This window comes from Schistocerca nitens, chromosome 3 (assembly GCF_023898315.1).
Source record: "Schistocerca nitens isolate TAMUIC-IGC-003100 chromosome 3, iqSchNite1.1, whole genome shotgun sequence".
In the NCBI taxonomy this organism is placed as follows: Eukaryota; Metazoa; Arthropoda; class Insecta; order Orthoptera; family Acrididae; genus Schistocerca; species Schistocerca nitens.
In genome coordinates this window covers 390694076-390718550 of record NC_064616.1, presented here as the reverse complement: position 1 = coordinate 390718550, position 24475 = coordinate 390694076, and positions in this window count along the sequence as shown.

Below are 24475 nucleotides of genomic sequence, written 5' to 3'. Positions count from 1 at the left end.
TTGAGAGTAAGGAATATATATTTTCAACAGATAGACATAAAAATTGAAATTTAAGAAGTGACAAATAAAAATGCGAAAGTTAAAATATTTTTCTTTCTTTGTGTCAAGATTGACTGAAAAAGATGTAGCAAGTATTTGAAATTGTGAGTAGAATGTTTGGAATAGATTTTGTTTAATTAATAATGTAAATAGTTACTATGTAGTTGTATTGATCACGAACTTCACTTCAGTACACTGCATACACATGGTCCTGAAGCATTTCATCTTGTATTAATTTTGATAACCCCTGATTACCACCTCCGTAAAATTCTAGAAATTAGTTTCCATTTCTTTGCATGGGCTACATGTGTAAGTTGCGAGAGCATCTGTCTATCAGCTTTGTGTACGTTTACATCATGTAGTGGCAGCAGAAAAAGTTAACAGGAGATTGCAGGCCGAACTGTATGGTGCTGTACAGTCCAACCACCTAGTGACAAGTACTGTAAATAACGAACTACACAGAGTATCATGTTTCAAATAGTATTTAATCATAACTAAAATGTTTTACACTTAAATAATAATGTGTATAGAATAAATGATGACGATACTTAGTTCGTGGGGTACTCAACTGCATGGTTATCAGCGTCTATATAAAATAAATAAGTAAATACGAGTATTATTGTCAAAGTATAAATGTAAATATTGGGAGAGTAAAGGCTATAGGGCGAACAGTAGTGAAAGTCAGTGAGGGGAAATACCAATAGACAAGGAATGGGTTACTATCCCCATTTTCAGGAGTTTCCTCTGTGAAGTCATGAAAGGTGCTTGTTAGTGAGCAGATATAGACTGAACCTCTAAAAGATTTACTGTATATAATACTGAGTTGCCAATTATATCACAGCAGCACGCCGATGTCATTGAATGTGTAAGCCAAATTTGTACAAGGGTTTAACAGTCAGCTCACTTAATGATGGAATGGACATGTAATGATGAACTGGGCATTGCAACTCGGCCTGGGCAGCAAATGCACAGTGGTTCAAATGATTCAAATAGCTCTGAGCACTATGGGACTTAACATCTATGGTCATCAGTCCCCTAGAACTTAGAATTACTCAAACCTAACTAACCTAAGGACATCACACAACACCCAGTCATCACGAGGCAGAGAAAATCCCTGACCCTGCCGGGAATCGAATCCGGGAAACAGGGCGCGGGAAGCGAGAACGCTACCGCACGACCACGAGCTGCAGACTGCACAGTGGTGAACTAATGCCAGTGAAAAGCAGTTTCTTTCAGTACATATGGTGAAATTAAAATGTTAATTGCTATATTTTACATTTCAATTACTCATTCAGTTAAATCTTGCTTTTCGCGTTAATTACTGTAAAGGGAACTACTTAAAACTGTCATTTGTAAATTGAAATGTGGTTCACACAATTACTCAAATGACAAGCCACCGCAGTGCACACAGTACCTTCTGTGCAATGCAGGTTAGTAATATTTACTAACTGTGTATTTTTTACCTAACTGTAGTTTATTACTCTGTGTTACATGTTAACATTGCCTGTGGGTGTATGAGCGTATAGTCTGAATTGCTAAAGTTAATGTGTGCCTTTTTTAGTGTTTGTTCCCAATCCCCATACATCTCCAAGTCAGAATGAAATTGTCAGTATAGGTCGCAACCCATCCACTAATGACGTTACAATTTGAATATATTATTGTTAAGCGTAGTGTCTCACCATCTCAGGTGTACATTGCAACATACGTTATCGAGTAGCTACCACATGCTATCGTTACTGTTTCAGTCCGATGCATTGTTAAATGAATGTAATTCCTACTTAGGAATTGACTAATTAAGGGAAATGAATTGGTAGCATCGCACACTCATGGGAGGAAATGTTGTCTTGCTTGTCTGAGTGCCTTTGTACATTCCCTATGACGGTAGCAACGTCCATGATGCGACCAAGCAGTGCATTCTAGCATATTCACTTTTCTTTTGTACAGCTCAGACTTTATCCAACCACATAAACAAAAATGTAATGTTTCAACGTCTGGCGCTGTTGGTGGCTGTTAACTGTACTGCTACAACTAATCCAGAGATTAGAGTATGTGCAGTTGATGTCTTTCCTCATGTGCCTGCTGAAATGTGGAGGGGCTCCATCATGCTGGTAGTTCATTTCAGTCTGCGTGGCCAAAGCAACTTCCTCAAGGTGTTCACAAAAAAAAAAAAAAAAAAAAAAAAAAAAAAAAAAAAAAAAAAAAAAAAGCGAGTAATTTTGCCTCAGAATTCGCTGTTACAAAATGACTGGACCTGTCAACGTGTTACCAATCACGCCACACCAAACAATGATCAAGAAATGAACTTTGAAATTGGTTTCCACTGTAGTGTGCAGATTTTCTTGCGACCATCGATGACTATTAAATGGGTTTTTGGCCGCTTCAGTGAACAGTATTATTCGAACCAAATGAAATTCAAGTGGTGTGGCATAGTCGACAATGTGATGATTGTGGAAACGCTGTATGTGGAATGGGTACAAGGCCCCACATGTGATGTTCGCCATACACATGATTGTGGGACACTAATACATGCACAAAATCGCCTTCTGCTGGTAATAGGACTAAACTGCATCATTTCAACAACTTGTTGTTGTTTTTGCAAAAGTTGTTGGACTACGCGTTCAGAAGATAAATGAGAATTTGGAAGAATGCCTGTTTCACTCAATGTGCTGAAAACTCTGGTAAACACACTATAATCAGGTGTTCAACATGTCGGAAAGCGTCAATGGTAATTTCCGGCAGCTGCAGGAGCAATAATACACTGCCTTCGCAGAAGTCGTAAACATACACCATACTCTTCATTCGTGTATACGTGTAACATTTTAGCCATCGCTTGTGTAAACATGGTAAACCGATGCTTCCATGTGATACACTCTCAGTCCCTCGCACTATGTCACTCAGAAAACACCACGGACAACTGCGCGTTCTACGGACTGGTAAAATGACAGAAAGACGTCCTGAGGAAAGAGGTTCAAAGCAACAAGGAAGGCTGGGCTAGAATAAAACGTCAGAGAGGTTTGCGAGCCACAACACCAAAAACAAATGTACATTAAATATGTTCTGTCTGGGAAACCATTAGAAATAGGGCATATGTACATATGCATTTTTTGCTTAAAATAAGCATTCCTGTCATATCCCTGAATATTGACCATTCCTCTTGGGACAATCTGTATAATCTGCGTATGATTGTTTTCTTCGTTATAATCATGGTGTGTGATGAAAAGATATTAATTCTTTTGTAATTGTATTTTGTAAAGTGTAACTGAAATTAACTTGCTGTAAAATATTTTGTGGAAGTAATGCAAGAGCAATGTACTCTATTTACAATCCTGCAGCTTCTGGACGTAATACTTTAGATGCTAACTGTTGGAAATGACGTACTGTAATGTAGTTTTTTTAGAATAAATATAATCAACATTAATTAACTTCACAATATGGCGCTTAACAAACCCTTCACTACAGTAACGAGTCGAACAGATCGAAAATGGATCTAGGAATTTCCCATCGGCGATAATTAATTAAAGTCAGTGACGAGGTATAGTATTATTTTCGAGAGACTGGGGACGGGCTTTCATAGCAGTGGATTATCCGAACTGAATTTTAATTCGGAGAATGGTTAAACTCTCGCTAATATCGCCGACTGAGTGCAGTAAAGGATGGGAGGTAGGGTTTGTCACTGAGAAGAGAAATGGGTTCAGTGGTTTCCTGCACAGGGTAGAGCAGCTGCTATGCTGGATTCAGCACTAACCTTGGTTGGCATCCATTAGTGCCTGTGATGGACTTTCACTAACCTGCACAGGAAAAAGAAAAATTAGTGGTTTACGCCCCACTGATGCTGAGGTCCTTAGAGATAGAGCACATGCTCAGATTAGAAAATGATGGAGAATAAATTCGGGTGGATCTCTTTCAGAGGAATCGTCCTGGTACTTACGTCATACGATTTAGGGGAACTACGAAACACCTAAATCTGTATCGCCAGACGGTGATTTGAACTACCATCCTCCCAAATGAAGCTGACTTGCCCTGTAGAATGTTCTTATAGCTCTAGATAAAATTTCTGGGTTGCTCTAATTTGTCAGAATGTTTCCTGAAACGTCAGAAGAAAATTTCCTGAACACACGATTAACAAGAGATTCTCCCACGAGTTGGGTTCTGTGGAAAATGGCAATGGTTATATTTAGAAGTATTTTCTTTCCTTAAGACGTAAGTTGCGGACCAAGGGGCCCTGCAGAGTTTGTTTTAAGTGTTCAGTAAGTTTAAGTTCACAACTGTGTTTTTTTACTGGCACGAACTTTTATCAATCGTTCTGATCTTCAAGGATGCATGCAATTTTTTGGTGGCATTCTAGATTGACCATTACAGAGCTAACTGCAGTCTGGTGGTTAGATATTGGCCAAAGAAATCAACTTTTTGAGATATGTTTCTGTGAAAATGAAGATGTTTGATTTTTTTTGAAATTGTTTCCCTCTCATATTTTTAACTGCTTTGTAGATTTTCGAAATATGTGAAGGAACAAGTTGGAAGTAAAGTTGGTAATGTTCACTGTCTATTGTACCCAATCAAATGGTCGGAACAGGACTTTGTCTGAGTGCTATCAGATAGTTGCGGAGTTTAGGATGTTATTTAATCTTGCTTCTCGAGTTAAAGTGTGGCCTGTGACAATGATACACACGTTGTCCCAAGTATGGGAGTAAAGGAGATGGATCCAGGTTCTCTAGTCACATGTTTTTCACTGTTGTCGATTTAATAACATCGGATATCGATATCACATGAGTCGTCTTTCGCCATGCGCACCTCGATTGGGCTAAACAACATCCTTTCGGCTTAAGAAGAAGAGCAGGACTAAATTTTACAACACTAGCCACTGTCACCTCAGTGTAGCGTCGACTATCTCAGTATTAGGGAGATGGTGCCACAGGGGCTATTTTGATATCAATTTGGTGTACGAGTTAATTAAATTGATCAATTAATAACCCCCACCCCACCCCCGGATGAAGTCATGTGGGTCTCCGCCTCCTTTCCACCCCTCCCCTACCCATCGCTGTTTACTATTGGTGGTGATTTCAATTTTGACGGCAATTTCGAAATTCGGTGGGTATTTCTCTCTCCCAAGGTTGTGCTGACGTCCCACCCCACCCCTACCTGAAATTGCCTGTAAATTCAAAATGGTATGCCCTTTCTGGGACTCGAAAACCGGTCATTCTGCACAGAAAGCCCAAAGTGCACCCCGCAAAACATGGAAGCTGTCCAGATGCAGGAGAGGAATGTTAGGTTAGTGTACTTTGTTTACTTTGGTTGGGAAACTGAAGAAAAGATCGGTATTAATTACGTAGTTAATCGTAAATATCGATTCTGATTCGACAACAATATGCATAGCACTGCACAAGTAGTGCCTAAAATCGCAGTACAGCTCAAAAACTGAAAATACCATACAACTGGCGTTATCCTGCCGGTAAAAAATTTCACAATACCATTCGAAACAAGTGGCAGACCTACTCAAACTCTACCCTTCAGTCCGCAGCTCGTTGTCTCGCAGTCGCGTTCTCGCGTCCCGAGCACGGGGTCACGGGTTCGATTCTCAGTGGGGTCAGGAATTTTCACCTGCCTCGAGATGACTGGGTGTTTGTGTTCTCCTCATCATTTCATCATCATCCATGAAAGTCGCGAGTTTGGACTGAGCATAGGTTGGGAATTTGCATGGGCGCTGATAACCGAGCAGTTGAGCGCCCCACAAACCAAACATCATCATCATCGTCTATCCTTCACCTACAAGCTGATGGTACAAAGGCTGGAGTGGAAGGTACTATTTTCAGTTTTTTGGTGAAAAATATGTTCAACTGCCGAGGTGCTGGTGTTGGACAGAGAGTAGTTTAGTAAGTCTATTACCCGTAACCATACAGCTGAGGACTGTATCTATCGCTGTTTAACATCAGAGATCGCTACAGATGCCTCCCGCTGCATTGCTCGACAATCACCCTGCAGCTGTGATAATCGAAATTCAGGAAAGCCAATACACGCTACCACAACTGTTGGAAAATGCTTCACTGTTCTAATTACACATCGAAATTGTTGTGAGAAAAACTAGCACTCGTAATTAATGGGTCATAAAGCAACACATGTACAGGGGACTAGAAAAAATTGGTGTCCCAAAAGATTGCACCAGGAGAGGGTGCCAGGAGTTGAATGTGCGTTCTCCTCGATGTACGGTCAAGAACTAAAAACTTAGGGACATTCTCACCTCTCCTCATCCATCTCTCTCCCTCCCTCTCCTCACCGTAGGTGGGATACAGGCTTTTTCAAACGGTCATCTGCTACCGCTTCCGTGCAGCACCTATGTTGACTGCAGCCTTCCGCCGATCTGGTGGCACAATCTTTGACCAGCAGAGCACATGGTGGATGGTCAAGGCAGTGGCTCTGCACTATCACGAAAGATCATGATGCCGCCTGAACAAAGTGAGATAAATGACTGGTACCCTGAGTGCAACTTGCTTGTTTGTCTAAAATGTAGCCACTCCCCGGTCAGAGCATGGTTGCCTCAGGCGACCGACCACATACACATTGGACCCGCCCCTGCTCGTAACAACATACCGTTCTGTGATGCAGAACACTTGTATTTGATGTCAACGCATCTCTTACAAGTGACATCTATTTAAAAAAAGGAAAAAAACAATAACGACGATAATAAATGTTCTCCTTGAACGAAAATACGTGCATCCCATTTTCTTTTTATGTCAGGAGCAAAATTGGTATAGTTTTTACATTTGACTGCAGAGTACAAAACGCATCTCTATTTCTCCCCAACGCCCGTTACTTTACGACATCAAACGAAGTGAAAAAAAAAAAAACTACAGCACGGCCACTGTTTACAGATGACCAAACTGCAGAGGTCGGAGTGGTTTCTTTCACTTTGACGGATGGAATTACGTGCTTGAGAGCATCCCTCACGTTCAAATATGTATCTGTAAATAAACTGTCACAAATATTACAAACATTTCAGACATGTGAAATAACATCATAGAATACAGGCTTTCACGGCATTTCCTCACATGCTGGAAAAAATACTATCATTTTATATTCAGCAACAACAAGCTATAATTCAAGAGGACGTTGCTGTTTTGTACACCATAGCAGGTCTCTTTTTACCAGTCCAGTGCTACATTGCGCTGGCATTTACAAAATAGATCGTGAGAGCATGTCTTGTAACAAAATCTCATAACATCACCTAGTAGAGGAACCTATAAGATTCCTCCATACATCGAAAACAAATATCGTATGCATGCTTACATTTGACATTTTAACTCCATAACCGCCTCTACCAACCTGCATATAAAATTTCTGCCATCCAGCAGACAATAATTCACAATAGCAGCAGATTCTTGCAATTCTAGTTTCATAAGCAATTTGATCATCACAGAACATCCTGTTTCACGCAGTCTGCTCACATGTCGGGAATAACACTATCATTTCCAGGTTCCACAACGAGCTACACTGAAGTGCCAAAGAAACTGGTATAGGCATGTGTATTCAAATACAGGATATTTAAACAGGCAGAATACGGCGCTACGGTTGGCAACACCTATATAAGACAAGTGTCTGGTGCAGTTCTTAGATCGGTTACTACCGCTACAATGGCAGGTTATCAAGATTTAAGTGAGTTTGAACGTGGTGTTATAGTCGGCGCATGAACAATGTGACACAGTATCTCTGAGGGAGCGACGAATTAGGGATTATTCCGTACGACCATTTCATGAGTGGTCCGTGAACATCAGCAATATGGTAAAACATAAAATCTCTGACATCACTGCGGCTGGAAAATGATCCTGCCAGAACGGGACCACGACGACTGAAGAGAGTCATTCAGTGTGACATAAGTGCTTCCCTTCTGCAAATTGCTGCAGATTTCAATGCTGGGCCATCAAGTATCAGCAAGTGAACCATTCAACGAAACATCATCGATATGGGCCTCTGGAGCCGAAGGCCCACTCGTGTACCCTTGATGACTACATGACACAAAGCTTTACACTTCCCTAGGGCCTGTCAGTACCGAAATTTGACTGATGATGATTGGAAACATGTTGCCTTGACAGACGAGTCTCATTTCAAATTGTATCTGGCGGATAGACGCGTACAGGTATGGAGACAACCTCACGAATCCATGGACCCTGGATGTCATCAGAGGACTGTTCAAGCTGGTGGAGGCTCTGTAATGATGTAGGGCGTGTGCAGTTGGAGTGATATGGGACCCCTGGCATGTCTAGAAACGAATCTGACAGCTGACATATATGTAAGCATTGTGTCTAATCACCTGCATCTATTGATGTCCATTATGCATTCTGACGGACTTGGGCAATTCCAGCAGGATAACGCAACACCCCACATGTCAAAAATTGCTACAAAGTGTCTCCAGGAACCCTCTTCTGAGTTTGAACACTTCTGCTGGCCATCAAACTCCCCAGACATGAACGTTCTTGAGCATATCTGAGATGCCTTGCAACGTGCTGTTCAGAATAGATCTCTGCCCCTCCTACTCTTACAGATTTATGGAGGGCCCTGCAAGATTCATGGTTTCAGTTCCCTCCAGTACTACTTCAGACATTAATCGAGTCCACGCTATGTTGTGTTGTGGCCCTTCTGGGTGCTCACGGGGCCCTACACGATATTAGGCAGGTGTACCAGTTTCTTTGGCTCTTCAGTGTATAATAAATGTGGTGTCTGCTATATAATTAGAGGTTATGAACTATGAAATAACAGAGGACTTGCGGTAACACCTATTTTTAGACATTTAAGCATGATGATAATAATAAAAACGGTCATGATTCCATCACAATAGATACAGTCGATTTATATTAGTTTTATGAGCAAATTCGGTGTCCTTTGAGAGCATTCCATGTGTTCAAATTGTAAATTGTCATGCATGAGGGAGCTACTTTTTTCAGACATATGAAATACCGATATAATTCAGCATCTATACATTAACTTAGTACGTTCGAGAGCACTTTTCATCATTATTTTGTTACATCCAGTGTGGGTAAAAAATTATGAACTATCTGCATCCAAACTTAGTCATACTCCTCGTAATAGCACCTCCTATAAGCATTTACTGCACGTCTCTCTATCAATACTTCGAAAAACAAATACCATCTGCGTGTTGACATGAAGCATATTACATGTACACATATCGCTTCATTGGAGCAGGTGGCCAGTGGTCGAAGTTGCTTGCACAGATATCTATAATGTTTTGTTGCCTGTACTGGACGAAGACCATATCCAAAAGACTATGAAGCACAAGAGAGGATTCAAAAATGGTTCAAATGGCTCTGAGCACTATGGGAATTAACTTCTAAGGTCATCAGTCCCCTAGAACTTGGAACTACTTAAACCTAACTAACCTAAGGACAACACACACATCCATGCCCAAGGCAGGATTCGAACCTGCGACCGTAGCGGTCGCGCGGTTCCAGACTGTAGCGCCTAGAACCGCTCGGCCACACCGGCCGGCAGAGAGGATTCCTGTATTGTTCTTTCATAAGCAGTTTAATACATTGTTTTTCAACTGTAACACAACCTAGCAGTGTATGGCTACAGAAAATTGAGGAAAGCTTAAATATTGTGCTCTGGCTGTCTTCACCTTTAACCCTTCCCCTCCCCCTGTAAACTACGTACGTTTTCGTAACACATCCCCCAACAAAGGCGACACAGCGGCGCCATATTAAAGCAGGCCAAACATATGTATCCCAATCTATAAATGTGGTCTCACGCTGTGTTATTCCTTAAGTATTAAAGAGAAGAATCAATGTATTTATGTCCGCCGCCGGTGGCTGAGTGGTCAGCGCGACACACTGTCAATCCTAAGGGCCCGGGTTCGATTCCCGGCTAGGTCGGAGATTTTTCTTCGCTCAGGGACTAGGTGTTGTGTTGTCCTAATCATCATCATTTCATCCCCATCGACGCGCAAGTCGCCGAAGTGGCGTCAAATCGAAAGACTTGCACCAGGCGAGCGGTCTACCCAACGGGAGGCCCTCGTCACCCGCCATTGTTATTAATGTATTTATCAGACTTAAGCCATTCCCTAGAGTATTCTGTAAGAGAGTGGACAGATGCCACATACATCAGCTTTAATAGAGTGAGAAGGGTGTAGCCTAGAGATGTGGTGTTAGGACGAAATTGCTATATTATCCTACACATGAGCAAAATCACTTAACATCTGACCAGAACTTCTTTGTGCAAGAGGAATGCTACCGGAGCCATCGTGATGCTACTGTAAATAAAAGTAAGACTGTTACATCTCCTTTGGTTACTGATAGTGGTGCATACTCACTCGTAAGAAGCTGCTGGTACCTCAATGTATCAGCTACAGAAAATAGTCATGTCGTTTTTTCCTCACTCTATTTCCTAGTGAGGCATAGTCGCATTCATCAAAACAGCTACTACTACTACTAAAAATACGCACAAGTGACGTGGGAATTGTGATTGATGGTACATATGTTTCCTACTTAAAAAGATGTAATTCCTAAAGTGACAGAACTGCAGTCTCTTGACTTTCTAGTTGGTTTATAAGCAGCTCAAGCGGCAGTCATACACCAATGATGCCTTCATAGTGGGGAACAGCTTGGCCACTTCCTTGGGCACCAGAATTTTAAAGTTTTCACCATAGCGACTGAGGTAGAAAATTTGCAGGGTGATTGGAATGCGCCAAGGCACACATACCTTGCATTTACGCCGATTCTGACGAGGTTGATGTGATGATGATGATGATGATGATGATGATGATGACGGAGGCGGATGCTGCAGTGCTACCGTGTCAGACCAATGGGAACAGCCCAGGCTGCAACTCAGGGTGGCTGCACGGTTTGTGGCCCCATGTCACGGATTGCGCGGCTCCTCTCGCTGGAGGTTCGAGGCCTCCCTCGGACATTGGTGTGTGTGTTGTTCTTAGCATAAGTTAGGTTAAGTTAGTTTAAATAGTGTGTAAATCTAGGGGATGATGACCTCAGTACTTTGGGCCCTTAGGAATTCACACACATGTGAATATTTTGAACAGTCAGGCTGCAGTGATGGTTACCGATGCTATTGCTTCTGCTGCAGACCTGACCCGGTAACTTGAGGGGTGGTAGATCATTGCTCGGTCCGTGGACGCTAGAGAGGCGGTGCCAGAGTGGCGGCCGCGACCTCCCACGCCACGTGTAGGAGGCGTGCCTTAACGGGCGCCACTTTAAAAGAGGAAGGTTTAGCCACCACCACCACCGGTATGCACGCCACGCTGTGTTGCGGCTGAGAAGACGCGATCACTGTGGAAGAAGAGATGAAAAAGTAATAATTAAGTACATTGCTTGCCGCTGGTGGTGCAGTGAAAGAATACTGACGATTGCAAGGGTATAAGCAGAGTGAGTAATTACCTTTTTCGCTCTGGCTCCAAGGCATGAATATTTCGTTGGGCAACACCATTACACCCTCAAAGAAGTCATCATCACCAAAAGAGGCCTTTCCGCCTCTATTTCAGCGACCCTTTGACTGACCCTTACAGGCATTTCATTATCATCGTCAGAATCAGCATCTGGCAATTGGTCTGTCTACGACAACAACAAACAAGATATATAAACCGATTTGTTAGAAAGAAAAAAAAATACTTCCTATACTACTACTACTACTACTACTACTAGAGGCACTACTACTACTAGAGGCACGCACAAACGGAATCTTTTTCAACTTACAAATATCCTGGTTGGGCATCTCACAATTTTCTGGAGGCTGTTCCTGCATCTCCGGATGAAAAGCCTCCAGCAGCCTTTCCAAAAACTCTAACTCCTCCTCTAGAGATGTTCCTGTAAAAGGACGAGACGTAATTTTATTTATTTTGAATGTCGAATTACACAGAAAGATCACACATGGATATTGTTTTCCATACTTATGTGAGAGTTGTTGGTTATCCACAGCTGGAAGCTGTTCCACATAGCGTTGCTGCTGCTGCAGTGGATAGTTCTTTTCAGTCTCAAGCTCTGCCTCCAGCTCAGTTTGCATTTCCATCAAGTATCATCATCATCATTTAAGACTGAATATGCCTTTCAGCGTCCAGTCTGGAGCATAGTCCCCCTTATAAAATTCCTCCGTAATCCCCTATTCAGTGCTAACGTTGGTTCCTCTTCTGATGTTAAGCCTATTATTTCAAAATCATTCTTAACAGAATCCAGGTACCTTCTCCTTGGTCTACCCCGACACCTCCTACCCTCTACTGCTGAACCCATGAGTCTCTTGGGTAACCATGCTTCTCCCATGCGTGTAACATGACCCCACCATCTAAGCCTGTTCGCCCTGACTGCTACATCTATAGAGTTCATTCTCAGTTTTTTTTTATTTCCTCATTGTGGACACCCCCCTGCCATTGTTCCCTACTACCAGTACCTGCAATCATCCAAGCTACTTTCATATCCGTAATCTCAACCTTATTGCTAAGGTAACCTGAATCCATCCAGATTTTGCTCCCATACAACAAAGTTGGTCGAAAGATTGAACGGTGCACAGATAGCTTAGTCTTGGTACTGACTTCCTTCTTGCAGAAGAGAGTAGATCGTAGCTGAGCGCTCACTGCATTAGCTTTGCTACACCTCGCTTCCAGTTCTTTCACTATGTTGCCATCCTGTGAGAATATGCATCCTAAGTACTTGAAACTGTCCACCTGTTCTAACTCTGTTCCTCCTATTTGGCACTCAATCCGTTTATATATCTTACCCATTGACATTACTTTCGTATTGGAGATGCTAATCTTCATACCATAGTCCTTACATTTCCGATCTAGCTCTGAAATATTACTTTGCAAACTTTCAATCGAATCTGCCATCACAACTAAGTCATCCGCATATGTGAGACTGCTTATTTTGTGTTCACATATCGTAATGTCACCTAGCCAGTCTATTGTTTTCAACATATGATCCATAAAAAATATGAACAACAGTGGAGACAGGTTGCAGCCTTGTCTTACCCCTGAAACTACTCTGAACCATGAACTCAATTTACCACCAACTTTAACTGTTGCCTGACTATCTATGTAAAGACCTTTAATTGCTTGCAAAAGTTTGCCTGCTATTCCATAATCTCGTAGAACAGACAATAACTTCCTCCTAGGAACCCGGTCATATGCCTTTTCTAGATCTATAAAGCATAGATACAATTCCCTGTTCCACTCGTAACACTTCTCCATTATTTGCCATAAGCTAAATATCTGGGCCTGACAACCTCTAAGAGGCCTAAACCCACACTGATTTTCATCCAATTTGTCCTCAACTAATACTCGCACTTTCCTTTCAACAATGCCTGAGAAGATTTTACCCACAACGCTGATTAAAGAGATACCTCTGTAGTTGTTACAATCTTTTCTGTTTCCATGTTTAAAGATTGGTGTGATTACTGCTTTCGTCCAGTCTGATGAAACCTGTCCCGACTCCCACGCCATTTCAATTATCCTGTGTAGCCATTCAAGACCTGACATTCCACTGTATTTGATGAGTTCTGACTTAATTTCATCCACCCCAACCGCTTTATTGCACTGCAATTTATTGACCATTTTCTCCACTTCCTCAAATGTAATCCTGTTTCCATTATCATTCCTATCCCATTGTACATCGAAGTCTGAAACCTTACTAATCGTATTTTCACCTACATTGAGCAACTCTTCAAAATATTCCCTCCATCTGCCCAAGGCATAAACAGGATTCACCAGCAGTTTTCCTGACATGTCCAAAATACTTGTCATTTCCTTCTTACCTCCCTTTCGAAGACTGCTAATTATACTTCAGAATGGTTTTACAGCAGCTTGACCCAAAGTCTCCAACCTGTTTCCAAAGTCTTCCCAAGATTTCTCCTTGGCTGCTGCAATTATTGTTTGGCTTTGTTTCTTTCTTCAGCATAACTTTCTCTGTATACCTGAGTCCTAGTATGTAGCCGTTTTTGATATGCCTTCTTTTTCCTTTTACAGTCTGCCTTGACTGTGTCATCCCACCAAGCTGTTTGCTTCATCCTGCCTTTACACACTACTGTTCCAAGACATTCTTTAGCGACTTCTAGTACTGTGTCCCTGTACCTTGTCCATTCCTTTTCCAATGACTATAATTGATTACATTCAACTAACTGGTACCTTTCTGAGATCACTGTTATGTACTTGTGCCTAATTTCCTTATGCTGAAGTTTCTCCACTCTTATCCTCCTATATATGTACCTGACCTCCTGCAATTTCGGCCTCACAATACCAATTTCACTGCAGATTAAATAGTGATCAGTGTCATCAAAGAATGCCCTGAATACACGTGTGTCTCTCACAGCCTTCCTGAATTCCTGATCTGTTATTATATAGTCAATGACAGATCTGGTTCCCCTGCCTTCCCAAGTATACTGGTGAATGTTCTTATGTTTAAAAAAGGAGTTTGTCATTACTAAGCCCATACTGGCACAGAAATACAAGAATTGTTTCCCGTTCCTGTTGGCCTCCATATCCTCTCCAAATTTACCCATAACCTTTTCACACCCTTCTGTTAGATTTCCAATCCTGGCATTAAAATCACCCGTGAGCAGAACACTGTCCTTGTCCTTTACTCTAACAACTACATCACTGAGTGCGTCATAAAAACTATACATCTTATCTTGATCTGTCCCTTGTGATGACCTCAACCCACAGGAAAAATGATTATCAAAATCTGAACTGTGAAGTCATCCAAAATTCTAGTTGGAAAACCACGCTCTGTGTTATACTTCTCAAATGGTCACGATCCCACTTTGTTTATGAACTGAAACTATAATATTCAAAAGACACTACTCTGAAATTAACCTGAACCGACAAAATTGTGTATATATTCTCTGAAACTTCAAAGACATCTAAGACAATATGTGAAAGGAATTAGAAAAAGTGACAAAATTTCGTGAATCACACAGAATACTGTTAATAATTGCATGAACACTGGAGGGGTTCACCATACATCTACCCACTTTTGATTATAACCAGTGTCTCTTAATACTACGACTCGTAGCAATACAATATCAAAAACTTTTATTACTGTGTAAACAGTCCCTACGTGATTTGACAGCTGACATTTATAATTCCCGCTAACGTCAGGAAATGCACCAATATGGGAATAGCAGCTTTTACGTTATTGGTCAGAACGCAAGCAATTATGGCGGTCGCCGTAATTTTCGCGCGAAGCCATATTTCGCGACAAAAATACTCTTATTAGTCACTGTCATATATCTAGTCTCATAACAATACATAAAACTACATAAAATAACTACAATAATTTTGACACGCAAGGAGAATTACTTCTAATGAAAGGAAGAAGTTTATATTTACTGGTGTTTCAACAATGACTATCAGGCAACTTTCAATTCACTGATTGTAATTTTATTTTCGTTAGCAGAAAGCAAACATACACTAAACAAAGAATTTATTCAAATAGAGTCTGTAATTCTTATACTTTTAATAGAGAAAGAAAGTTTCTAGGTCAGGGGATAGCGTTCGGCGAAATCTCTTAACTTTTTGTTGCATTCGAAGCGTTGCGTTGGGCAGCACGATGTCGGCTGGTTACGATGATGAGAGCAGGATACAGGCAGTTCCGCTGGTTAATCTTCTCCGGGGAAACGCAAATAAAGTTCCGGCACAGCTGTATCATTAACCCCGTGGTGATGAACAAACCACAAGACGCCAGTATACGACCGTTGTTGACATGTCCTCTCTTTCAAAGTACATGACGTAGACATCGCTCGTTTTTACACTTTATGCACTGTCCATGACGCTATCATCCATAATTACACAGTTCGTCATATTCATATAGTCTTAGCCGCAAATACACAGTTCATAGAATTGTTCTTGTGTGTGAAGCACACCGTAAACAATGTCCACTCTGTTCTCGCATTTCAAACTTCGACAACGTCACTGAAAGTATTTATATTGCACAGTTAATTAAAGTCTTCACTTTCAAGGCTTGATAGAATGTGAAAGACAACAGTTCCACCACCCAAAACTAATACCAGCAAAGTTCATTCGCATAAAAGCACTGTTCGTGTCGGCCACAACAAAGTAATGTTAGCGGCACTTTCACAGTCCGGTTTATTTGCTCTTAAAGTTCGCTGGCGATGGCATTACATACCGCAGTGGTAAAGAGAATTAACAATCTGATAGTTCGGTATCACTGTCCATACAATGACGTATGCTTTTCATAAAACACAGTACTATTTTTCCCGCGCACGCTTTACAGACACACCATCCACCATCCCCTCTACTACACAACAACCTTTCGACTCTCGATATCACTAGCGCTGTCCCATGTCTATAGATGTTATATTGTTATCGTAAATTACATAAACCTTTATAAATGTTATTGACTGCATTTTTCACAATTAATAATATTCCAAAAGAGAACTTTACAAACTTTACCACAGGTACAAACCAAGAAAAATATTTATCCATTGGAAAACGAAATAATCACAATTACATCTTTACATTTAAAAAACCACAGTAGAATGTTACATAATCACAATTAGAAATGCCCATATGAACAAAAGAAAAAGAATAGATATCTAAAGAAAATCACAAAAAAATTTTATATGCGTAATTAGCAAAGCCTTCACACCCTTCACAATGCGAATATACTGACACAATCCTAATTGTCTTGCTAGACACTGTCAAATGTATCCACATCAGTCGTTCGTTTACATAACTTATCGCAACTACGCTGGGTTCCATTTCTTTCCTGCTGTAAAGCCCTACACCCACTGTGCTATTCCTGCTTTGACTCCTGACAGGCAGACCTTGTATTCTCCCACTTCCTCTTCTTTCTCGCCCCTTACCCGAATTTAACATACACACGAAAATTTACACTCAAAACACAAATTATTTAGTCACTTGGTAATCCTGTCTCCAGAAGTCTACGCCTCTTGCCGCTATAGTCTGAATCGTTGCTAGCTCTCTTCATCTTGCTTGGAGGCAAAATCGTATGCACACACAGAGATAAGAGTATACACAACAAGGTGGGTCGCTATGAAAACATCTTTCTCGTCAATTAGGCCAGCACTGGACCTGCAGGTACAAAGGCGGCGTATCACCGCACCAACCATGGTGGCCAGGTAAAGACGTTATGACCCTCCCCAGGCGTACACGGCCAGACACGTCTTGCCTGTGGGGCAGGCGTGCACGCCCAACACAGTAGGTCATCATTCAGCCTTCAGATTTCTGTAGGGAACAGATCGCTGATACGTTGCAGTGGAATTTCTTAGCGATAGTTCGAAAGCGTTTTTACATGCAATGAGTGTTGGTGCACTGCATTATTTCGGCTGTTTAAGCCTTGTGAGCGTGCTTGCAGAGTGTCATACATGCATTATTTTGACAATTTTACGCATAGTGAAAGTGTCTGTACACGGGTGCACTACATTATTTTGTGAACATGTGTGTGGCCTGAAAATGGCATTATTTCGACAGTTCAAATTAATGAGCATGTCAGTAGTGGGGCTAGGCTGGTACAGCCCAACAGTACCGTTATCCAAGATGGTGGCGATGACGTCATCCAAGATGCCGGCGATGGCGTCAATCAAGATGCCGGATTTTGGTGGGAAGTTTGAATTTTGATGGGAAAGTGCCACACCCCACTGCCCAGAAAAATGGCGCAAAGTTCAAATTCCAACATGATAATGCATCACAATCATAGCTAACACTTGGTTCAAGAATCATAAAAGAAGGCTGTATACATGGAAGAAGCCTGGAGATACTGACAGGTTTCAGGTAGATTATATAATGGCAAGACAGAGATCTAGGAGCCAGGTATTAAATTGTAAGACATTTACAGGGGCAGATGTGGACTCTGACCACAATCTGTTGGTTATGATCTGTAGATTAAAACTGAAGAAACTGCAAAAAGGTGGGAATTTAAAGAGATGGTACCTGGATAAACTGACTAAACCAGAGGTTGTACAGAGTTTCAGGGAGAGCATAAGGGAACAATTGACAGGAATGGGGGAAAGAAATACAGTAGAAGAAGAATGGGTAGCTCTGAGGGATGAAGTAGTGAAGGCAGCAGAGGATCAAATAGGTAAAAAGACGAGGACTAGTAGAAATCCTTGGGTAACAGAAGAAATATTGAATTTAATTGATGAAAGGAGAAAATATAAAAATGCAGTAAATGAAGCAGGCAAAAAGGAATACAAACGTCTCAAAAATGAGATCGACAGGAAGTGCAAAATTGCTAAGCAGGGATGGCTAGAGGACAAATGTAAGGATGTAGAAGCGAGTATCACTAGGGGTAAGATAGATACAGCCTACAGGAAAATTAAAGAGACCTTTGGAGATAAGAGAACCACTTACATGAACATCAAGAGCTCAGATGGAAACCCAGTTCTAAGCAAAGAAGGGAAAAAAGAAAGGTGGAAGGAGTATATAGAGGGTCTATAGAAGGGCGATGTACTTGAGGACAATATTATGGAAATGGAAGAGGAGGTAGATGAAGCTGAAATGGGAGATATGATACTGTGTGAAGAGTTTGACAGAGCACTGAAAGACCTGAGTCGAAACGAGGCCCCTGGAGTAGGCAACATTCCATTAGAACTACTGACGGCCTTGGGAGAGCCAGTCCTGACAAAACTCTACCATATGGTGAGCAAGACGTATGAAACAGGCGAAATACCCTCAGACTTCAAGAAGAATATAATAATTCCAATCCCAAAGAAAGCAGGTGTTGACAGATATGAAAGTTACCGAACTATCAGTTTAATAAGTCACAACTGCAAAATACTAGCGCGAATTCTTTACAGACGAATGGAAAAACTAGTAGAAGCCGACCTCGGGGAAGATCAATTTGGATTCCATAGAAATGTTGGAACACGTGAGGCCATACTGACCCTACGAGTTATCTTAGAAGCTAGATTAAGGAAGGGCAAACCTACGTTTCTAGCATTTGTAGACTTAGAGAAAGCTTTTGACAATGTTGACTGGAATACTCTCTTTCAAATTCTGAAGATGGCAGGGGAAAAATACAGGGAGCGAAAGGCTATTTACAATTTGTACAGATAGCAGATGGTAGTTATAAGAGTCGAGGGACATGAAAGGGAAGCAGTGGTTGGGAAGGGAGTGATACAGGGTTGAAGTCTCTCCCTGATGTTATTGAATCTGTATATTGAGCAAGCAGTGAAGGAAACAAAAGAAAAATTCGGAGTAGGTATTAAAATCCATGGAGAAGAAATAAAAACTTTGAGGTTCGCCGATGACATTGTAATTCTGTCAGAGACAGCAAAGGACTTAGAAGAGCAGTTGAACGGAATGGATAGTGTCTTGAAAGGAGGATATAAGATGAACATGAACAAAAGCAAAACGAGGATAATGGAATGTAGCCGAATTAAGTCGGGTGATGCTGAGGGAATTAGATTAGGAAATGAGACACTTAAAGTAGTAAAGGAGTTTTGCTATTTGGGGAGCAAAGTAACTGAAAAGCGTTTCTGAAGAAGAGAAATTTGTTACATCGAGTATAGATTTAAGTGTCAGGAAGTCATTTTTGAAAGTATTCGTATGGAGTGTAGCCATGTACGGAAGTGAAACATGGACGATAAATAGTTTGGACAAGAAGAGAATAGAAGCTTTGTAAGTAGGCTGTTTAGGTTTTTTTATTGGTAACGCCACCTCTGTATGAAAATCACTGGCTGTGCTGTGTGCAGTCGGTGGCTGCTTTGCATTGTTGTAATACTCGCCATTGTAGTGCTAGGCAGCTGGCTGTGAACAGCGCGTAGCGTTGCGCAGTTGGAGGTGAGCCGCCAGCAGTGGTGGATGTGGGGAGAGAGATGGCGGAGTTTTGAAATTTGTCATGAACTGCTATATTTATAAATTATGATATCAAGGTAAATACATTGTTTGTTCTCTATTAATATCTTTCATTTGCTAACTATCCCTATCAGTAGTTAGTGCCTTCCATAGTTTGAATCTTTTATTTAGCTAGCAGTAGTGGCGCTAGCTCTATTGCAGTAGTGGGAGTAACCAAGATTTTTGTGAGGTAAGTGATTTGTGAAAAGTACAGGTTAATGTTAGTCAGGGCCATTCTCTTGTAGAGATTATTGAAAGTCAGACTGCGTTGCGCTAAAAATATTGTGTGTCAGGTTAAGCACAGTCGTGTACAATTATAGAAAGGGGACGTTTCATATGTCGACCCTTAGCCTAGGATACCTCACTGGAATCTTCTGATTTTTTTTTCTTGTAGTTTGTGTAATTAGTGTAGCTTTGTTTATTGCTAGCGCGTAATTGTAGAGAAAATCTCCTTTGTAGTTTCAGTCTTTCATTGTTGTACAGTAAAACAGTTGTGGCATGCATGTAGATTTGCACCAAGTATTTCGAGCTGCAATTAACTAGATATTATTTTCAGTGTTATGTTATTAATGTGTTCTTTTATTTTTGCTCTTCAAATTGTGTTTTTCTGTGTTGTCGTGTGAAATACTGTGACAATAATGGCGTGTGAAAAACGTAACACTAGGCTCCAAAGCAAACTGAGAAATAATAGTGACGACGAGCGTAACTTGCCAGCACCACTGTGTAATGAATTAACAGACGTTCAAAGTAGTAATTTGGTAACTGTGCATAGGGAAATGGAGCGGGCTGCAAACAATGGCGTAGGCAGTGAAACAATTAGTGAGCAGGGAAGCATTATCAATCGATCGGTCGGCAATAGCTCGGCTCAGGAATCCGAAATGACACGACACGATCTCACAAATACTGTAGATTCAGGTTTTGGATCCTCACCGTTTTCTCAAATAAGTCAAGACACATTTTCTGCTTGTCAAAATGTGAATGTTTCCGGTGCAAATTCACTGCCGAAAAGCACTGAGGAACATGTTCCAGACACCAGTGCATTGTTATTACAATTAATACAACAAATGGGACAAACACAACAAAAGCTTCAAAAGTTAGACACAATGGAACAATACCAGAGACAAACACAGCAACAGTTAGACACAATGGAACAAAATCTTCAAAAGTTAGACACAGTGGAACAAAACCAGAGAAAAACACAGCAACAGTTAGACGCAATGGAACAAAATCTTCAAAAGTTAGACTCATTGGAGCAAACTCTTGAACAAACACGTGAGGATTTAACTACTGAGTTACATCACATTGAATCGAAATGTCAAAAAGTCTGTAATGACGTAAAAACACAAATTTGTGAGCATTTCCAACCTATTTTTTCGCGTCATGAAAATGCAATACAGAATCACGAAGCAGCCATAAAAGAACTGCAAACTACTGTTCATGAAAATCATGAGACCTTGCAAGCTAAATTTGACTCAGTTGCATCTACCGATTCGGTTACGCAACTTGCAAAAACTCAGGAAAACTTCAAGGACACAGTAGATTCGATTTCAACACAAATGGACACTCTGAAACTTGGTTCAGAAAAACACACTGAGGAAATGTGTTCACTATCGGAGAAAGTAGCCGAACTTTCGGATCAGGTCACTAACTTATCTACAAAGGTAGATGATGATCTGAATGACACAAGACCTGTAGCCTTCACTGACACAGAAGAGTATGAACAAATTAGAAAATTCAAACAAAATCAAAATCAAGTCAATACACTGTACAAAAGAGAAATCCGGGAAGTACAAGATCAGTTGACGCAGGTAATACAAGAATTACATATTTCAGAGGACACTCGCGCTCCAGTACAGGAAGAGGGACATAGAAATACGGAACAGCCACAAAATAATAACACAGCGCATTTCGGAAATTATGAAAGAAATTGGCAAGGTGCACCGAATTTTGAAGTGGAACCGCCGAAACGACGTAACAATGACCGATATGCGACTCGCCGACATGATGACTTTGACTATAAGCTGTTCATTACTACACGTAAATTCAAAACATTTAAGAATTCTGCCAACGACATTCATCCACAAGCGTGGCTCCATCAATTCTCTCATTGTTTTCCTCCCAACTGGTCGTTAGAACACAGATTAGAATTTATGTGTGGCTACTTAGAGAATGAACCAGCTGTAAGAATGCGATCGGTCATTCACGATTGCCACAGTGAAGGAGAATTTTACCATGCCTTCCTCTCAGCATATTGGTCTCAAGCCACACAAGACCGAGTAAAACATGGCATCATAATGATGAAACACTTTGAACAATCTGAATTTTCCAGTCTTGTCAAATATTTTGAAGACATGTTGCATAAGAATCAGTATCTTTCAAACCCATACAGCCCCTCAGAACTCATCCGCATTTGCTTAATGAAATTACCTGAACATTTAAGACATATTATTTTGGCAGGACGTTGCAAAGACGACATTGAAGCTTTTCAGGGACTGTTACAAGAACTGGAAATTGACACTGACAATCGGGGAACGCGAAAACAGGAAAACAATCACTACAGGTCACATACGTCACAATTCCGTGACGACAGAAACAATAACTGGACACGACAAGGCTATTCTAACAACACAAATCGTGACCAAAACAGACACCACCCATATGACAACCGTTGGCAGAGTAATAATAGTTACAAAGAAAGATCTAATTTCCGTAGTAATGAATATGACAGAGATAACCATAGAAACAGACAATATGGGAACCAAAATAATTCTTACCAAGGGAGACAGTATAACTTCAGACGCAACAGTTCGGCGCACAGTTACGATTCAGGGAGAAATTCTCCACAACGTGACGGACAAGGAAGAAACTACGGAATCTACCGACATGACGACAGACGATATATTCGTAACGACAGACGTCAATTTCATCAGAACTGGCGGGATTCTCACACGGCTGGGCCCTCTCAGCAAGGCGAATTTGTAGAAGTTTAGGTCTCCTAATCCCAATAACGGCGCGCGCCAACAAAGAGACAGACAATGACTCGCACAGCAGGCAGCCGCGTGCGCCCGCTGGCTCCGAGAAAAATAACATAAGACGCTAGCCTTGAGACAAATTTTAGCATTCTTTACCGATGTATACAACATGATAATTGCTTTGAAGTTGAAACTCTGCGTACTAGGAAGAGCAAAGGTTTACACCACATTTCACACGTAAAACCGTTTATTGAGAGATAATGTGCTTTTTCAACTTGAGATTTTCATGCAACATTTTGGTTTACTTGAAAATACATTCTGGATTTAAAGTACTTTCTGTGAGATACCAGATGACACAGTGGTTAGTTTATTTGACAGCTACACGACTATATCACGACGCTACTAATGTGTGACACAATTTACCTTGTTGCTTTTGCGGTGTATCTGTTTTATATCTGCACAGTTTTTCTGAAATCTTCTGGAAAGTAAAACAGGTTTTAGTAGTAACTTTTGTAGTATAGCTACAATGCGACAGGGTTTTCCGTAGCACAACAATACGTTACAGTACAGTACTTTCTTCATCACAACAATAAACGTAATAACTAAGATATCTATACGCAAAGCATTTCACTTTTGTGTATCATGAGGTAAGTACATTGACTTCTGCAGAACTTAGCTTTCGGAGGACGATAACTACGAGACTTCCACAGAGATTATCTTACAACATGACGCACAGTTTAGCGCTACAGGACACGTATTTGAGTGATTAATTTTGTACTTAAAACATTTATTTTTAAAGATTTTTGAATTGCAAAGAAAGTTTTCCGTGATACATTTCATTCCATTGCTGTAATCTGTAACACCTGATGGTATAATTACATTAATCCTCAGGGGGGTACACGCTTACTTTGTGTACCATGTGTTTGGCAAGCACAAGGAACCCTAGCTAATGTGGTATTTGCTTATACAACCTTACACATCGGTACCATATTTCTCTAACACACAAATTACACAGCTATCTGATTATTTACCTGAGAGAAACAAACATTTTTTTACTATATTAGTGACAGATCTTTACGTAATTACACAGTTGAATAATTTCACACTTATGAAATTGTATTTTGTCAGTACTTTGTGAACTGTTCATATTTTTTCGGAGCCATTGTGGTACTATGAGAGCTTTGAATGATGTATTTGGTATGGGATCATGATTTTTGAAGTACGTTTGAGGTTGATGACACTATTGAAATGAGCATAGAAATTTTTTAGGTTTTGAAACTATTGGAGGAAGCTACGACGATTTTGAGAGTTGACTGAGGTGTTATGATGTTATTTTTACGACGATGATGTGTATTATGCTGCTGAGGTATGTTTACGGTCAAGAAGCTGATGCTATATGAGGAATTTGATTATGCTACATATTTCATATAATGAAATATTAAAGAAGCGTCGACGAATATACATACGTGTAATAAGGTAAGGAGTAATGAGTAGCGGTTAGGGACACTGACTTGTGAAAAAGGATGTTGTAAACCGAGAATCGTACTTTAAGAGTTATGAAATGTGTGTAAATGCGTGAATGTATCACAATGCCGGCGAAAATTTTTTGGACACTGTTATATTCATACGATTTTGTTTCTACAGATTT